The sequence below is a fragment of the Oncorhynchus keta genome, chromosome 28, assembly GCF_023373465.1.
Source record: "Oncorhynchus keta strain PuntledgeMale-10-30-2019 chromosome 28, Oket_V2, whole genome shotgun sequence".
In the NCBI taxonomy this organism is placed as follows: Eukaryota; Metazoa; Chordata; class Actinopteri; order Salmoniformes; family Salmonidae; genus Oncorhynchus; species Oncorhynchus keta.
Genome location: NC_068448.1, coordinates 18968007 through 18987580, shown reverse-complemented (window position 1 = coordinate 18987580; position 19574 = coordinate 18968007). Strand labels below are relative to the sequence as shown.

Below are 19574 nucleotides of genomic sequence, written 5' to 3'. Positions count from 1 at the left end.
TGGGATTGTGGTGCCTGGAAAACAACCTCTCACTCAATGTCAACAAAACAAAGGAGTTGATCGTGGACTTCAGGAAACCGCAGAGGGTGCACTGCTTTAAGTTCATTGGTGTACACATCACTGACAAACTTAAATGGACCAACAACACAGACAGAGTGGTGAAGAAGGCGCAACAGAGCCTCTTCAACCTCAGGAGGCGAAATACATTTGTCTTGTCACCTAAAACCCACAAACTTTTACGCATCACCGGGGGCAAACTACCCGCCCCTCCAGTACACCTACATCACCCGATGTCACAGGAAGGACAAAAAGATCATCAAGGACATCAACTATCCGAGCCACTATCTATTCACCTCAATTCATCCAGAAGGCGAGGTCAATACAGGTGCATCAAAGCTGGGACCAAAAGACTGAATCATAGCTTCTATCTCAAGGCCATCAGACTGTTAAACAGCCATCACTAGCACATTAGATGCTGCTGCATATAGGTACAGACTAGAAATCACTGGCCACTTTAAGGAATGGAACACGAGTCATTTTAATAATGTTTACATATCTGGCATTACTCATTTCATACAGTTGAAGTCGGAAGTTTACATACACTTAGGTTGGAGTCACGGTTCTCTAAGGTCAGGGCGTGACAGAATCCCCCCTCGTTGCGGGCCCCGGACTGTAGGCCGTCGCTGGGGGCTCCGGACTGGAGAACGTCGCTGGGGGCTCCAGACTGGAAACCGTCGCTGGAGGCTCCGGACTGGGGAACGTCGCTGGGGGCTACGGACTGGAGAACGTCGCTGGGGGCTCCAGACTGGAAACCGTCGCTGGGGGCTCCGGACTGGAAACCGTCGCTGGGGGCTCCGGACTGGGGAACGCCGCTGGGGGCTCCGGACTGGGGAACGTCGCTGGGGGCTACGGACTGGAGAACGTCGCTGGGGGCTCCGGACTGGAGAACGTCGCTGGGGGCTCCGGACTGGAAAGCGTCGCTGGGGGCTCCGGACTGGAAGCCACCGTTGGAGGCTTCGTGCCATGACTCATCACTGGAGGCTTCTTGCCATGGATCATCACTGGAGGCTTCTTGCCATGGATCATCACTGGAGGCTTCTTGCCATGGATCATCACTGGAGGCTTCTTTCCATGGATCACCACTGGAGGCTTCATGCCATGGATCACCACTGGAGGCTTCTTGTCATGGATCATCACTGGAATTTTCTTGCCATGGATCATCACTGGAGGCATCTTGCCATGGATCATCACTGGAGGCTTCTTGCCATGGATCATCACTGGAGGCTTCGTGCCATGGATCATCACTGAAGGCTTCGTGCCATGGATCATCACTGTTGGCTTCTTGCCATGGATCATCACTGGAGGCTTCATGCCATGGATCATCAGTGTTGGCTTCTTGCCATGGATCATCACTGGAGGCTTCTTGTCATGGATCATCACTGGATGCTTCATGCCATGGATCATCACTGGATGCTTCTTGCCATGGATCATCACTGGAAGCTTCATGCCATGGATCATCCGCACTTCGATCCGCAGGTAGTATAACTTTTCATTACATTTAATTACATTTCATTATAGTACAACGGTTTGATTTGTCTAATCTTAGCAATTTAGCAATTGTTCTTCCACTAACCCCATTGCAACTCCCCTCCAAGTCTCCGACCACTACCTTGTATCCTTTTCCCTCTCGCTCTCATCCAACACTTCCCACACTGCCCCTACTTGGATGGTATCGCGCCGTCCCAACCTTCGCTCTCTCTCCCCCGCTACTCTCTCCTCTTCCATCCTATCATCTCTTCCCTCTGCTCAAACCTTCTCCAACCTATCTCCTGATTCTGCCTCCTCAACCCTCCTCTCCTCCCTTTCTGCATCCTTTGACTCTCTATGTCCCCTATCCTCCAGGCCGGCTCGGTCCTCCCCTCCCGCTCCGTGGCTCGACGACTCATTGCGAGCTCACAGAACAGGGCTCCGGGCAGCCGAGCGGAAATGGAGGAAAACTCGCCTCCCTGCGGACCTGGCATCCTTTCACTCCCTCCTCTCTACATTTTCCTCCTCTGTCTCTGCTGCTAAAGCCACTTTCTACCACTCTAAATTCCAAGCATCTGCCTCTAACCCTAGGAAGCTCTTTGCCACCTTCTCCTCCCTCCTGAATCCTCCTCCCCTCCCCCCTCCTCCCTCTCTGCAGATGACTTCGTCAACCATTTTGAAAAGAAGGTCGACGACATCCGATCCTCGTTTGCTAAGTCAAACGACACCGCTGGTTCTGCTCACACTGCCCTACCCTATGCTCTGACCTCTTTCTCCCCTCTCTCTCCAGATGAAATCTTGCGTCTTGTGACGGCCGGCCGCCCAACAACCTGCCCGCTTGACCCTATCCCCTCCTCTCTTCTCCAGACCATTTCCGGAGACCTTCTCCCTTACCTCACCTCGCTCATCAACTCATCCCTGACCGCTGGCTACGTCCCTTCCGTCTTCAAGAGAGCGAGAGTTGCACCCCTTCTGAAAAAACCTACACTCGATCCCTCCGATGTCAACAACTACAGACCAGTATCCCTTCTTTCTTTTCTCTCCAAAACTCTTGAACGTGCCGTCCTTGGCCAGCTCTCCCGCTATCTCTCTCAGAATGACCTTCTTGATCCAAATCAGTCAGGTTTCAAGACTAGTCATTCAACTGAGACTGCTCTTCTCTGTATCACGGAGGCGCTCCGCACTGCTAAAGCTAACTCTCTCTCCTCTGCTCTCATCCTTCTAGACCTATCGGCTGCCTTCGATACTGTGAACCATCAGATCCTCCTCTCCACCCTCTCCGAGTTGGGCATCTCCGGCGCGGCCCACGCTTGGATTGCGTCCTACCTGACAGGTCGCTCCTACCAGGTGGCGTGGCGAGAATCTGTCTCCTCACCACACGCTCTCACCACTGGTGTCCCCAGGGCTCTGTTCTAGGCCCTCTCCTATTCTCGCTATACACCAAGTCACTTGGCTCTGTCATAACCTCACATGGTCTCTCCTATCATTGCTATGCAGACGACACACAATTAATCTTCTCCTTTCCCCCTTCTGATGACCAGGTGGCGAATCGCATCTCTGCATGTCTGGCAGACATATCAGTGTGGATGACGGATCACCACCTCAAGCTGAACCTCGGCAAGACGGAGCTCCTCTTCCTCCCGGGGAAGGACTGCCCGTTCCATGATCTCGCCATCACGGTTGACAACTCCATTGTGTCCTTCTCCCAGAGCGCTAAGAACCTTGCCGTGATCCTGGACAACACCCTGTCGTTCTCAACTAACATCAAGGGGGTGGCCCGTTCCTGTAGGTTCATGCTCTACAACATCCGCAGAGTACGACCCTGCCTCACACAGGAAGCGGCGCAGGTCCTAATCCAGGCACTTGTCATCTCCCGTCTGGATTACTGCAACTCGCTGTTGGCTGGGCTCCCTGCCTGTGCCATTAAACCCATACAACTCATCCAGAACGCCGCAGCCCGTCTGGTGTTCAACCTTCCCAAGTTCTCTCACGTCACCCCGCTTCTCCACTGGCTTCCAGTTGAAGCTCGCATCCGCTACAAGACCATGGTGCTTGCCTACGGAGCTGTGAGGGGAACGGCACCTCAGTACCTCCAGGCTCTGATCAGGCCCTACACCCAAACAAGGGCACTGCGTTCATCCACCTCTGGCCTGCTCGCCTCCCTACCACTGAGGAAGTACAGTTCCCGCTCAGCCCAGTCAAAACTGTTCGCTGCGCTGGCCCCCCAATGGTGGAACAAACTCCCTCACGACGCCAGGACAGCGGAGTCAATCACCACCTTCCGGAGACACCTGAAACCCCACCTCTTTAAGGAATACCTAAGATAGGATAAAGTAATCCTTCTCACCCCCCTTAAAAGATTTAGATGCACTATTGTAAAGTGGCTGTTCCACTGGATGTCATAAGGTGAATGCACCAATTTGTAAGTCGCTCTGGAGAGCGTCTGCTAAATGACTTAAATGTAATGTAAATGTAATCATCACTGGAGGCTTCATGCCATGGATCATCACTGAAGACTTCTTGCCATGGATTATCACTGGAGGCTTCTTGCCATGGATCATCACTGGAGGCTTCTTGCCATGGATCATCACTGGAGTGGAGAGACACACAGGAGGCCTGGCTCTGGGAGCAGGCACAGGACTCACCAGGCTGGGGAGGCATACAGGAGGCTTTGTCCTTGGCCGAGGCACCGGATACACTGGGTCGTGGAGGCGCACTGGAGGTCTCTAGCTTAGAGCCTGCACAACCCGTCCAGGCTGGGTGGTTATCTTCGCCCTGCAAATATGGGGCGCTGGCACAGGACACACTGGGCTGTGCAGATGTACCGGAGACACAGTGCGCAGAGCCGGCACAGGATATCCTGGGCCGAAGAGACGCACTGGGGACCGGGCGCGCTGAGCCGGCACCATCCATCCTGGCTGGATGCTCACCCGAGCCTGACAGATGCAGGGAGCTGAGATGTAGCGCACCGGGCTGTGGACGTGCACTGGAGACACTGCACTCCACCGCATTACACGGTGCCTGATCAGTACGACGCTCGCCACGGTAAGCACGGGGAGTTGGCTCAGGTCTCCAACCTGACTCAGCCAGACTCCCCATGTGCTCCCCCCCAAAAACAATGTGGTGCCTGTTTCGCTGACGTGCCTCCTCATATCGCCGCCACTCCTCCTTCGCTGACGTTATCTCCTCCTTTGGACGGCGATACTCCCCAGCCTGCCTTCAGGGTCCCTTACCGTCCAGGATCTCCTCCCATGTCCAGGAGTCCTCTTTACCACGCTGCTTGGTCCTTTGGTGGTGGGACGTTCTGTCGCGGCCGTTGAAAAAAGTAGACCAAAGCGCAGCGTACATATTCCTTTTTATTAGGATGACGCCAACAAAAACAATAAACAATACAAAACAACCGTGAAGCTTAAGGGCTATGTGCTACAAACAAAGTTAACTTCCCATACTGAAAGGATGGAAAAGGGCTATCTAAGTATGGCTCCCAATCAGAGACAACGATAGAAGGCTGTCCCTGATTGAGAACCATACCCGGCCAAAACATAGAAATACAAAATCATAGAAAAACAAAACGTAGAATGCCCACCCCACATCACACCCTGACCTAACCAAAAAGATACATAAAACGGCTCTCTAAGGTCAGGGCGTGACACCAATATTCACCCAAGTTATTGTGGGAAGCTTGCGGCAGGCTACCCGAATCATTTGACCCAAGTTAAACAATTTAAAGGTAATGCTACCAAATACTAATTGAGTGTATGTAAACTTCTGACCCGCTGGGAATGTGATGAAAGCAATAAAAGCTGAAATAAATCATTCTCTCTACTATTACTCTGACATTTCACATTCTTAAAATAAAGTGGTGATCCTAACTGACCTAAAACAGGGATTTTTTACTAGGATTAAATGTCAGGAATTGTGAAAAACTGAGTTTAAATGTGTTTTGGCTAAGGTGTATGTAAACTCCTGACTTCAACTGTATAGACTGTTTTCTATACTATTCTATGCTATCTCATTCACGTAATCCTGTTTACACATCTTGCATTACTCATCTCATATGTATATACTGTATTCTATGCTATTCTACTGTATCTTAGTCAGTTCCACTCTGACATCGTTCATCCATATGTATATAGTCTTAATTACTTCCTACTTAGATTTGTGTGTATTGGGTATATGTTGTGTAATTTGTTAGATATTACTGCACTGTCAGAGCTAGAAGCACAAGCATTTCACTACACCTGCAATAGCTAAACACATGGATGTGACCAATAAAATTAGATTTTATTCATAGCTGAATGCTGACTAACAGTGTGGTTAGAGTACAGAATTTCTCGGTGACATTACTTAGAGGAAGTGGTCCTGAGAGGATGAGTCAATCATTATGTAATTTACAACTACTACATTCTAATTGATCTGTCAATCCATTGACACCAAACTACCACGATTAAGAAAACTTGTCCAACACACTCTCTTCTCTGTCACTCTCTTCTCTGTCTCTCTCATGACTCTCACTCTCTCTCCTCTGTCTCTCTCTCTCATGACTCTCGCTCTTCTCTGTCTCTCTCATGACTCACTCTTCTCTGTCTCTCTCATGACTCTCTCTTCTCTGTCTCTCGCTCTCTCTATTCTCTGTCTCTCTCATGACTCTCGCGCTTTCTCTTCTCTGTCTCTCTCATGACTCTCTCTCTCTCTTCTCTGTCTCTCTCATGACTCTCTCTCTCTCTTCCCTGTCTCTCTCATGACTCTCTCTCTCTTCTTTGTCTCTCTCATGACTCTCGCTCTCTCTCTTCTCTGTCTCTCTCATGACTCTCGCTTTCTCTTCTCTGTCTCTCTCATGACTCTCTCTCTCTCTTCTCTGTCTCTCTCATGACTCTCTCTCTCTCTTCCCTGTCTCTCTCATGACTCTCTCTCTCTCTTCTCTGTCTCTCTCATGACTCTCTCTCTCTCTTCTTTGTCTCTCTCATGACTCTCTCTCTCTTCTCTGTCTTTCTCATGACTCTCTCTCTTCTCTGTCTTTCTCATGACTCTCTCTCTTCTCTGTCTCTCTCATGACTCTCGCTCTCTCTCTCTTCTCTGTCTCTCTCATGACTCGCTCTCTCTCTTCTCTGTCTCTCTCATGACTCTCGCTCTCTCTCTTCTCTGTCTCTCTCATGACTCGCTCTCTCTCTTCTGTCTCTCTCATGACTCTCGCTCCCTCTCATGACTCTTGCTCTCTCTTCTCTGTCTCTCTCATGACTCTCTCTCTCTCTGTCTCTCTCATGACTCTCTCTCTCTTTCTCTCTCATGACTCTTGCTCTCTCTTCTCTGTCTCTCTCATGACTCTCTCTCTCCTCTGTCTCTCTCATGACTCTCTCTCTTCTCTTTCTCTCTCATGACTCTCTCTTTCTCTTCTCTGTCTCATGACTCTCGCTCTTCTCTTTCTCATGACTCTCTCTTTCTCTTCTCTGTCTCTGTCATGACTCTCTCTCTCTCTTCTCTGTCTCTCTCATGACTCTCTCTCTTCTCTGTCTCTCTCATGACTCGCTCTCTCTCTTCTCGGTCTCTCTCATGACTCTCGCTCTCTCTCTTCTCTGTCTCTCTCATGACTCTCGCTCTCTCTCATCTCTGTCTCTCTCATGACTCTCGCTCTTCTCTGTCTCTCTCATGACTCTCGCTCTCTCTCTTCTCTGTCTCTCTCATGACTCTCGCTCCTCTCTCTCTCTCTCATGACTCTCGCTCTCTCTCTTCTCTGTCTCTCTCATGACTCTCGCTCTTCTCTGTCTCTCTCATGACTCTCTCTCTCTTCTCTGTCTCTCTCATGACTCTCGCTCTTCTCTGTCTCTCTCATGACTCTCTCTTTCTCTTCTCTGTCTCTCTCATGACTCTCGCTCTCTCTCTTCTCTGTCTCTCTCATGACTCGCTCTCTCTTCTCTGTCTCTCTCATGACTCTCTGTCTCTCTCATGACTCTCTCTCTCTCTTCTCTGTCTCTCTCATGACTCTCTCTCTCCTATGTCTCTCTCATGACTCTCTCTTTCTCTTCTCTGTCTCTCTCATGACTCTCTCATGACTCTCTCTCTCTCTCTTCTCTGTCTCATGACTCTCCCTTTCTCTTCTGTCTCTCTCATGACTCTCGCTCTCTCTCTCTCTTCTCTGTCTCTCTCATGACTCTCTCTTTCTCTTCTGTCTCATGACTCGCTCTCTCTCTCTCATGACTCTCTCTCTTCTCTGTCTCTCTCATGACTCTCGCTCTTCTCTGTCTCTCTCATGACTCTCTCTTTCTCTTCTCTGTCTCTCTCATGACTCTCGCTCTCTCTCTTCTCTGTCTCTCTCATGACTCGCTCTCTCTTCTCTGTCTCTCTCATGACTCTCAGTCTCTCTCATGACTCTCTCTCTCTCTTCTCTGTCTCTCTCATGACTCTCTCTCTCCTATGTCTCTCTCATGACTCTCTCTTTCTCTTCTCTGTCTCTCTCATGACTCTCGCTCTCTCTCATCTCTGTCTCTCTCATGACTCTCTCTCTCTCTCTTCTCTGTCTCATGACTCTCCCTTTCTCTTCTGTCTCTCTCATGACTCTCGCTCTCTCTCTCTTCTCTGTCTCTCTCATGACTCTCTATTTCTCTTCTGACTCGCTCTCTCTCTCTCATGACTCTCTCTCTTCTCTGTCTCTCTCATGACTCTCTCTTTCTCTTCTGTCTCATGACTCGCTCTCTCTCTCTCATGACTCTCTCTCTTCTCTGTCTCTCTCATGACTCTCTTTCTCTTCTGTCTCATGACTCGCTCTCTCTCTCATGACTCTCTCTCTTCTCTGTCTCTCTCATGACTCTCTCTCTCTCTTCTCTATCTCATGACTCTCTGTTTTTCTTCTGTCTCATGACTCGCTCTTCCTCTTCTCTGTCTCATGACTCGCTCTTTCTCTCGCTCACTTCGTCTCATGACTCTCTTTCTCTTCTCTGTCTCATGACTCGCTCTCTCTCTTCTCTGTCTCTCTCATGATTCTCTCTCTCTTCTCTATCTCATGACTCTCTTTTTCTTCTCTTCTCTGGCTCTTCCTCTCGCTCACTTCGTCTCATGACTCTCTTGCTCTTTGCATCTCTCCCTCGGCAGTGTGAAGTGTTTGAAGCGATGAGTGACAGGGACAGACAAAAGCTTTTTGTGCAAGAGAGCTGTGAGCAAAACGAGTGCCTTCTCCACTTCACAACATACTTGTCAAAATCCATTTGAAGTAAAGTGGTTACTATCCATTAGTACCATTTTAATAGAATTGTTCCGATGGCCACTTGGTACTGCCCTCACTGACTATAACTGATTATCTTTAGACAGTAGACACTACAACGACAAGTGGTCCAAGTGGCATGTCGTTTATTTGGCGTCTACACTGACATCATCTCTAAGCTAAGGGGATCTGATTAGGAACAATTCTGACATTCTGGCTTTAGGCTCTGTTCCAATAGACACTAGCATACAGAATGCATGCCCAATTAAACACCCAATTAATTTCATATGTCCAATGAATTAAACACACTGCTTCATAAGAAGTGGTATACTAGTTAGTGACCATGACAATGATCAGTTTTCAATTGAATCTATGGTGACCGTGGGCTGGCAGAGAGGTATTACCTGAGGGTGTGTTAACCCCCCGCAGGCCAGGGGAGGGGGTGTCCAGGCTCAGCTTCCTCTTGGCTTCCAGGACTGGGTTCTCAAACTGGGTCTTCTGATTGATATGGCTACAGCACAGAGACAAGGGACAAGACAGAACACTCACTGGAGAGATCAGTATACAGCACAGAGACAAGGGACAAGACAGAACACTCACTGGAGAGATCAGTATACAGCACAGAGACAAGGGACAAGACAGAACACTCACTGGAGAGATCAGTATACAGCACAGAGACAAGGGACAAGACAGAACACTCACTGGAGAGATCAGTATACAGCACAGAGACAAGGGACAAGAAAGAACACTCACTGGAGAGATCAGTATACAGCACAGAGACAAGGGACAAGACATAACACTCACTGGAGAGATCAGTATACAGCACAGAGACAAGGGACAAGACAGAACACTCACTGGAGATCAGTATACAGCACAGAGACAAGGGACAAGACAGAACACTCACTGGAGAGAGATCAGTACAAGACAGAACACTCACAGCACAGAGACAAGGGACAAGACAGAACACTCACTGGAGAGATCAGTATACAGCACAGAGACAAGGGACAAGACAGAACACTCACTGGAGAGATCAGTATACAGCACAGAGACAAGGGACAAGACAGAACACTCACTGGAGAGATCAGTATACAGCACAGAGACAAGGGACAAGACAGAACACTCACTGGAGAGATCAGTATACAGCACAGAGACAAGGGACAAGACAGAACACTCACTGGAGAGATCAGTATACAGCACAGAGACAAGGGACAAGACAGAACACTCACTGGAGAGATCAGTATACAGCACAGAGACAAGGGACAAGACAGAACACTCACTGGAGAGATCAGTATACAGCACAGAGACAAGGGACAAGACAGAACACTCACTGGAGAGATCAGTATACAGCACAGAGACAAGGGACAAGACAGAACACTCACTGGAGAGATCAGTATACAGCACAGAGACAAGGGACAAGACAGAACACTCACTGGAGAGATCAGTATACAGCACAGAGACAAGGGACAAGACAGAACACTCACTGGAGAGATCGGTATACAGCACAGAGACAAGGGACAAGACAGAACACTCACTGGAGAGATCAGTATACAGCACAGAGACAAGGGACAAGACAGAACACTCACTGGAGAGATCAGTATACAGCACAGAGACAAGGGACAAGACAGAACACTCACTGGAGAGATCGGTATACAGCACAGAGACAAGGGACAAGACAGAACACTCACTGGAGAGATCAGAACAGCACAGAGACAAGGGACAAGACAGAACACTCACTGGAGAGATCAGTATACAGCACAGAGACAAGGGACAAGACAGAACACTCACTGGAGAGATCAGTATACAGCACAGAGACAAGGGACAAGACAGAACACTCACTGGAGAGATCAGTATACAGCACAGAGACAAGGGACAAGACAGAACACTCACTGGAGAGATCAGTATACAGCACAGAGACAAGGGACAAGACAGAACACTCACTGGAGAGATCGGTATACAGCACAGAGACAAGGGACAAGACAGAACACTCACTGGAGAGATCATCAGTATACAGCACAGAGACACTGGAGGGCACAAGACAGAACACTCACTGGAGAGATCAGTATACAGCACAGAGACAAGGGACAAGACAGAACACTCACTGGAGAGATCAGTATACAGCACAGAGACAAGGGACAAGACAGAACACTCACTGGAGAGATCAGTATACAGCACAGAGACAAGGGACAAGACAGAACACTCACTGGAGAGATCAGTATACAGCACACATGCATAGAATGATACTCTACATACTGTATAAAAACCAAAGAAATACAACCTCAGGCGAGGACTAATACACACTTCATAAATCTCAGAGAAGGTGAAACCGACCAAAAGAGAGTGAGGCTTACATGTTTTCACAGCCTTATTTCAATGTTTTCCTTCTCCTCCTATGACACACAGTTATCTGGATCTCTTCATTTGGCAGCAACACAAAAGCCAAGTAATCTCTCATCTCTCTGGAGCCGCTTTCTTCAATGGTTTGTGTCGTGACCAAAACTCAAAACAGTTTCACAGTACCCTTACACATTACAATCTAGTGACAACCCAGAGCACTATCCAGTCATTGCAAACCTCTGGTACCAAGCTTATATTACATTACAGTGATCCTTTTCAAATCAGCGACACACCAACACAGCACTTTCATCTGTAAACGACAAAGAAAATGACACTGCAGTACTGTTGACACGTATAACCACTGACCTAAGATCAGTGGAATAACCATATACCCAAGATATATATCCTGCCCACAACGGCCACATCTGATTGACCTAGGATCAGTACAGCAGTCTGTGTGCCTCCTGTTCCCTGTAGCTGTAGCGCTGTAGATTCCCAGGCCAGCCCTTTGTGAGATGAGCCCCCAGGTTGAATGTAAAGCAAGGAAAGCAGCTGATCTGCATAATGCGCCTGTGCTTTAACAGTTGTTGCTCAGCCCCAGTCGTTACTCAGGTTTTTTTGGAAGGGATGCCACCCCTGCTCTGCTCGTTGAATCACATGCATGCGGAGTGTGTGTATGTGTGACAGTGTGTGTGCTGTGTGTGCCAATTGCCAGCGTGTGTGTGTGTGTTCCCCTGATAAATCAAAAATGAAAACTTCAGCAGAGCGGAGAAAAATATGCTCCCTGTTGACAGCACCTCAACACAAAATATTTTCCCACAGTCCTATACGTGTGTTCATTTGTATGTGTGCCAGTATGTGGATGTGTGTTTCCAAGAAAAGTTCTGTTTGTGCTCTTGTTGGGCATGAGTCATGCTGAGAGTTATCCTCACTATCCAATCAAGGAACAGAAGCTCTCCTCCGTGACTGAGTGGTCTATCTGTATTGTACACTGAGTGGTCTACCTGTATTGTACACTGAGTAGTCTATCTGTATTGTACACTGAGTGGTCTATCTGTATTGTACACTGAGTAGTCTATCTGTATTGTACACTGAGTGGTCTACCTGTATTGTACACTGAGTGGTCTACCTGTATTGTACACTGAGTGGTCTACCTGTATTGTACACTGAGTGGTCTACCTGTATTGTACACTGAGTGGTCTACCTGTATTGTACACTGAGTGGTCTACCTGTATTGTACACTGAGTGGTCTATCTGTATTGTACACTGAGTAGTCTATCTGTATTGTACACTGAGTGGTCTATCTGTATTGTACACTGAGTTGTCTATCTGTATTGTACACTGAGTGGTCTATCTGTATTGTACACTGAGTGGTCTATCTGTCACTGATCTGTATTGTACACTGAGTGGTCTATCTGTATTGTACACTGAGTAGTCTATCTGTATTGTACACTGAGTGGTCTATCTGTATTGTACACTGAGTAGTCTATCTGTATTGTACACTGAGTGGTCTACCTGTATTGTACACTGAGTAGTCTATCTGTATTGTACACTGAGTGGTCTATCTGTATTGTACACTGAGTGGTCTATCTGTATTGTACACTGAGTGGTCTATCTGTATTGTACACTGAGTGGTCTATCTGTATTGTACACTGAGTAGTCTATCTGTATTGTACACTGAGTGGTCTATCTGTATTGTACACTGAGTAGTCTATCTGTATTGTACACTGAGTGGTCTATCTGTATTGTACACTGAGTAGTCTATCTGTATTGTACACTGAGTGGTCTATCTGTATTGTACACTGAGTAGTCTATCTGTATTGTACACTGAGTGGTCTATCTGTATTGTACACTGAGTGTATTGTGAGTGTCTATCTGTATTGTACACTATCTGTATCTGTATTGTACACTGAGTGGTCTATCTGTATTGTACACTGAGTAGTCTATCTGTATTGTACACTGAGTGGTCTATCTGTATTGTACACTGAGTGGTCTATCTGTATTGTACACTGAGTAGTCTATCTGTATTGTACACTGAGTAGTCTATCTGTATTGTACACTGAGTGGTCTATCTGTATTGTACACTGAGTAGTCTATCTGTATTGTACACTGAGTGGTCTATCTGTATTGTACACTGAGTGTGCTCAGTCCTCTATGTTCTTCTGATTGCCATGACTCCTTCTCTACTTTAGTTAGAACATAATGACCCATTGTGTTTTACTGTATTCATTCAAAACAAAAAGACAGAGAGGGAAAAAAACGGGTTGTCCCGGTGATCCTCGTTTCCTCTCCTCAGAATTCTCCTTCCTGCTACTCCCATGGGAATCCATGCTGGGTGAACTGTGTGCCAGTGTGCATTTCTCAGTGAGGCGAGGCAGTGACAGCAACACAAGCGCAGGTCTGCCTGTCCAGCATCTCTTAATGACTTCAACAGAAATCACAGCTCATCCCATCTCATGAAACAAACACTTGTTATTATCAAATAATAACCATGCCACTACTTCCTGTATCACCACAACTATCAGGAGAGGTGTACGTACTCCACGTAGTAGATTCCATACTGCGGGTCCTCAATCTTTTCCCAGCCATACGGAAGTTCTGCAGGCAAGAGACAGACAGAAGCAGATGCAAATCATTGTGCTGCTACAGCTCTGGAGCAACTGGTACATCATCTACACACACAATGAGACACACAGATGTAAAGGGAAGGGGGGAGAGAGAGACAGAGAGGGGAGAGGGAGAGACAGAGAGGGGAGAGGGGGAGAGACAGAGAGGGGAGAGGGGGAGAGACAGAGAGGGGAGAGGGGGAGAGAGAGAGGAGAGGGGAGAGACAGAGAGGGGAGAGGGGAGAGACAGAGAGGGGAGAGAGGGAGAGACAGAGAGGGGAGAGGGAGAGACAGAGAGGGGAGAGGGAGAGACAGAGAGGGGAGAGACAGAGAGGGAGAGAGGGAGAGACAGAGAGGGGAGAGGGGAGAGAGACAGAGAGGGGAGAGGGAGAGACAGAGAGGAGGGGAGAGACAGAGAGGGGAGAGGAGAGACAGAGGGAGAGACAGAGAGGGGAGAGGGGAGAGACAGAGAGGGGAGAGGGAGAGGGAGAGAGGGGAGAGGGGAGAGACAGAGAGGGGAGAGGGAGAGACAGAGAGGGGAGAGGGAGAGACAGAGGGGAGAGAGAGAGAGGAGACAGAGAGGGAGAGACAGGGGAGAGGGGAGAGACAGAGAGGGAGGGGAGAGGAGATGAGAGACAGAGAGGGGAGAGGGAGAGACAGAGAGGGGAGAGACAGAGAGGGAGAGACAGAGAGGGAGAGACAGAGAGGGGAGAGGGAGAGACAGAGAGGGAGAGGAGAGACAGAGAGGGAAGAGGAGAGACAGAGAGGGGAGAGACAGAGAGGGGAGAGACAGAGAGGGGAGAGACAGAGAGGAGAGGGAGAGACAGAGAGGGGAGAGGGAAGAGACAGAGAGGGGAGAGGGAGAGACAGAGAGGGGAGAGACAGAGAGGGGGAGGGGAGAGACAGAGAGGGGAGAGAGACAGAGAGGGGAGAGGGGAGAGGGAGAGACAGAGAGGGGAGAGACAGAGAGGGGAGAGGGAAGAGGGAGAGAGGGGAGAGACAGAGAGGGGAGAGGGGAGAGACAGAGAGGGGAGAGGGGAGAGACAGAGAGGGGGAGAGGGAGAGACAGAGAGGAGAGGGAGAGACAGAGAGGGGAGAGGGGAGAGACAGAGAGGGGAGAGGGAAGAGACAGAGAGGGAGACAGAGAGGGAGAGACAGAGAGGGAGAGGGAGAGGGAGAGACAGAGAGGAGAGACAGAGAGGGGAGAGACAGAGACAGAGAGGGAAGAGACAGAGAGAGGACAGAGAGGGGAGAGACAGAGAGGGGAGAGGGAGAGACAGAGAGGGAGAGACAGAGACAGAGAGAGGGAGAGGGGAGAGACAGAGAGGGGAGAGGGAAGAGACAGAGAGGGAGAGACAGAGAGGAGAGGAGAGGGAGAGACAGAGAGGGAGATACAGAGAGGGAGAGAGGGAGAGAGAGACAGAGAGGGAGAGACAGAGAGGGAGAGGGAGACAGAGAGGGAGAGAGACAGAGGGAGAGGAGAGGGAGAGACAGAGAGGGGAGAGGGAGAGACAGAGAGGGGAGAGGGGAGAGGGGAGAGACAGAGAGGGAGAGACAGAGAGGGGAGAGGGAGAGAGAGGAGGAGAGAGAGAGACAGGAGAGGGGAGAGGGAGAGACAGAGAGGGAGAGACAGAGAGAGGGAGAGGGAAGAGACAGAGAGGGAGAGACAGAGAGGGGAGAGGAGGAGACAGAGAGACAGAGAGACAGGGGAGAGGGGAGAGACAGAGAGGGAGAGGGAGAGACAGAGGGAGGGAGAGGGACAGGAGAGGAGAGACAGAGAGGGGAGAGGGAGAGACAGAGAGGGATAGGGAGACACAGAGAGGGGAGAGGGAGAGACAGAGAGGAGAGGGGAGAGGGAGAGACAGAGAGGGAGAGACAGAGAGGGAGAGACAGAGAGGGGAGAGGGGAGAGACAGAGAGGGAGAGACAGAGAGGGGAGAGGGAGAGACAGAGAGGGGGAGAGGGAGAGACAGAGGGGGGAGAGGGAGAGACAGAGAGGGAGAGACAGAGAGGGGAGAGGAGAGACAGAGGGAGAGACAGAGACAGGAGAGGGAGAGGGAGAGACAGAGAGGGAGAGACAGAGAGGAGAGAGGAGAGACAGAGAGGGAGAGACAGAGAGGGAGAGGGGAGAGACAGAGAGGGAGAGAGGGAGAGACAGAGGGAGAGACAGAGAGGGAGGGGAGAGACAGAGAGGGGACAGGGAGAGACAGAGACAGGAGGGGAGAGACAGAGAGGGAGAGAGAGGAGAGGGAGAGGAGAGACAGAGAGGAGAGAGGGGGAGAGACAGAGAGGGGAGAGACAGAGAGGGGAGAGGGAGAGACAGAGAGGAGAGGGAGGAGAGACAGAGAGGGGAGAGACAGAGAGGGAGGGGGAGAGACAGAGAGGAGAGGGAGAGACAGAGAGGAGAGGGAGAGACAGAGAGGGGAGAGACAGAGGGGAGAGAGAGAGAGGGGGGAGAGACAGAGAGGGAGAGGGAGAGACAGAGAGGGGAGAGGGAGAGACAGAGAGACAGAGAGGGGAGAGGGAGAGACAGAGAGGAGAGACAGAGAGACAGAGAGGGAGAGACAGAGAGGGAGAGGGGAGAGAGGGGAGAGACAGAGAGGGGAGAGGGAGAGACAGAGAGAGAGACAGGGGGAGAGACAGAGAGGAGAGAGAGGGGAGAGGGAGAGACAGAGAGGGAGAGACAGAGAGAGAGAGAGAGGGAGGGGAGAGACAGAGAGGGGAGAGGGAGAGACAGAGAGGGGAGAGGGAGAGACAGAGAGGGAGGGGAGAGATGGGAGAGAGAGAGAGGGAGAGGGGAGAGAGAGAGAGGGAGAGACAGAGACAGAGAGGGGAGAGACAGAGAGGAGGAGAGACAGAGAGGGGAGAGAGGAGGAGAGGGGAGAGAGAGAGAGAGGGGAGAGACAGAAGGGGAGAGGGAAGAGACAGAGAGGGAGAGACAGAGAGGGGGAGAGGGAGAGACAGAGAGGGGAGAGAGAGACAGAGGAGAGGGAAAGGGGAGAGAGAGACAGAGAGGGGAGAGACAGAGAGGAGAGGGGAGAGAGAGGGGGAGACAGAGAGAGGGGGAGGGAGAGACAGAGAGGGGAGAGGGAGAGACAGAGAGGGGAGAGGGAGAGACAGAGAGGGGAGACACAGGGAGGGAGAGAGGGAGAGACAGAGAGGGGAGAGGAGAGACAGAGAGGGGAGAGGGGAGAGGAGAGACAGAGAGGGGAGACAGAGAGGGGAGAGGGGAAAGAGAGAGAGAGAGGGGGAGAGACAGAGAGGGGGGAGAGGGGAGAGAGAGGGAGAGAGGAGAGAGAGGGAGAGACAGAGAGAGAGGGAGAGGGAGAGGGAGAGGGAGACAGAGAGGGAGAGACAGAGAGGGAGAGACAGAGAGAGGGGAGAGGGAGAGACAGAGAGGGAGAGAGAGGGAGAGACAGAGAGGGGAGAGGGAGAGACAGAGAGGGAGAGGGAGAGACAGAGAGGGAGAGGGAGAGAGACAGAGAGGAGAGAGGGCAGAGGGAGAGACAGAGAGGGAGAGACAGAGAGGAGAGGGAGAGACAGATAGGGGAGAGGGAGAGACAGAGAGGGGAGGGGAGAGGGAGACAGAGAGGGGAGAGACAGAGAGGGGAGAGGGGAGGGAGGAGAGAGGGAGAGAGAGACAGAGAGGGGAGGGAGGAGAGACAGAGAGGAGAGGAGACAGAGAGAGAGGGAGAGGGAGAGACAGAGAGAGAGGGGAGAGGGACAGAGAGGGAGAGGGAGAGACAGAGAGGGGAGAGGGGAGAGAGAGACAGAGAGGGGAGACAGAGAGGGAGAGACAGAGAGGGTAGACAGAGAGGGAGAGACAGAGAGGGACAGAGAGACAGAGAGAGGGAGGACAGACAGAGAGGGGAGGGAGGACAGACAGAGGAGAGACAGAGGGGAGAGACAGAGAGGGAGAGGGGAGAGGAGAGACAGAGAGGGGAGAGGGAGAGACAGAGAGAGGGGAGAGGGGAGAGACAGAGAGGGAGAGGGAGAGACAGAGAGAGGGAGAGACAGAGAGAGAGAGAGGGAGAGACAGAGAGGGGAGAGAGAGGAGAGAGAAGAGGGAGAGACAGAGAGGGAGGAGAGGAGAGACAGAGAGACAGAGAGGGGAGAGGGAGAGACAGAGAGGGGAGAGACAGAGATGGGAGAGGGAGAGAGAGAGGAGAGGGAGAGGGGAGAGACAGTGAGGGAGAGGGAGAGACAGAGGAGGGAGAGACAGGAGAGGGAGAGAGACAGAGGGGAGAGACAGAGAGGGAGAGAGGGAGAGACAGAGAGGGAGACAGAGTGGGGAGAAGGGGAGAGAGAGAGACAGAGAGGGAGAGACAGAAGGGAGAGGGAAGAGACAGAGAGAGGGAGAGGGAGAGACAGAGGAGGGAGAGGGAGAGACAGAGAGGGGAGAGGGGAGAGAGAGAGAGAGAGGAGAGGGAAGAGACAGAGAGGGGAGAGACAGAGAGGAGAGAGAGACAGAGAGGGAGAGACAGAGTGGGAGGAGACAGGAGGAGAGACAGAGACAGAGAGGGGAGAGACAGAAAGGAGAGGGAAGAGACAGAGAGGGAGAGACAGAGACAGAGAGCGGGGGAGAGACAGAGAGGGAGAGTGGAGAGACAGAGAGGAAAGGGGGAGAGAGAGACAGAGAGGGGAGAGAGACAGAGAGGAGAGGGGAGAGGGAGAGGGGAGAGACAGAGAGGGGAGAGGGAGAGACAGAGAGGGGAGGGGGAGAGACAAGAGGAGGAGGGAGAGACAGAGAGGGAGACACAGAGAGGGAGGGAGAGACAGAGAGGGGAGAGGGAGAGACAGAGAGGGGAGAGGGGAGAGGGAGAGACAGAGGGGAGAGGGAGAGACAGAGAGGGAAAGGGGAGAGAGACAGAGAGGGAGAGACAGAGAGGGAGAGGGAGGAGGGAGAGAGGGAGAGAGACAGAGAGGGGAGAGGAGAGACAGAGAGGGGAGAGGGAGAGACAGAGAGAGGAGGGAGAGACAGAGAGGGAGACACAGAGAGGGAGACAGAGAGGGGAGGAGGAGAGACAGAGAGGGAGAGGGAGGAGGGAGAGACAGAGAGGGAGGGAGAGACAGAGAGGGGAGAGGGAGAGACAGAGAGGGGAGAGGGAGAGACAGAGGGGAGAGGGCAGAGGGAGACAGAGAGAGGGGAGAGACAGAGAGGAGAGGAGAGACAGATAGGGAGAGAGGGAGAGACAGAGAGGAGAGGAGAGGGAGGAGAGAGAGGGGAGAGGGAGAGACAGAGAGGGGAGAGGAGAGGGAGAGACAGAGAGGGAGAGGGAGGAGAGACAGAAGAGGGGAGAGACAGAGAGGGAGCGGGAGAGACAGAGAGAGAGGAGAGGGAGAGACAGAGAGGAGGGAGAGGGAGAGACAGAGAGGGAGAGGGAGAGACAGAGGAGAGGGGACAGAGAGGGAGAGGAGAGACAGAGGGGAGAGACAGAGAGGGTAGAGGGGAGAGGGAGAGACAGAGAGGAGAGAGACAGAGGGGAGACAGAGAGGGGAGAGGAGAGACAGAGAGGGAGAGACAGAGGGGAGAGACAGAGAGGAGAGACAGAGATGGGAGAGGGGAGAGGGAGAGACAGAGGGGAGAGGGGGAGAGACAGAGAGGAGAGGGAGAGACAGAGAGGGGAGAGGGAGAGACAGAGAGAGGGGGAGAGGGAGAGAGAGAGGAGAGGGAGAGACAGAGAGGGGAGAGACAGAGAGAGGGAAAGGGGGAGGAGAGACAGAGGAGAGACAGAGAGGGAGAGGGAGAGAGGGAGAGGAGAGAGGGAGAGGGAGAGACAGAGAGGGAGAGGAGAGACAGAGAGGGGAGAGGGAGAGAGAGACAGAGAGGGGAAAGGGGAGAGAGAGACAGAGAGGGGAGAGGGGAGAGAGACAGAGAGGGGAGAGGGGAGAGAGAGGGGAAGGGGAGAGAGA

General features: G+C 51.4%; 1 pseudogene; it reads right to left on the bottom strand.

The window, feature by feature from the left end:
• The window catches only part of LOC118380495 (membrane-associated guanylate kinase, WW and PDZ domain-containing protein 3-like), a 311983-nt pseudogene that overhangs the window by 46732 nt on the left and 245677 nt on the right, over positions 1-19574 (bottom strand).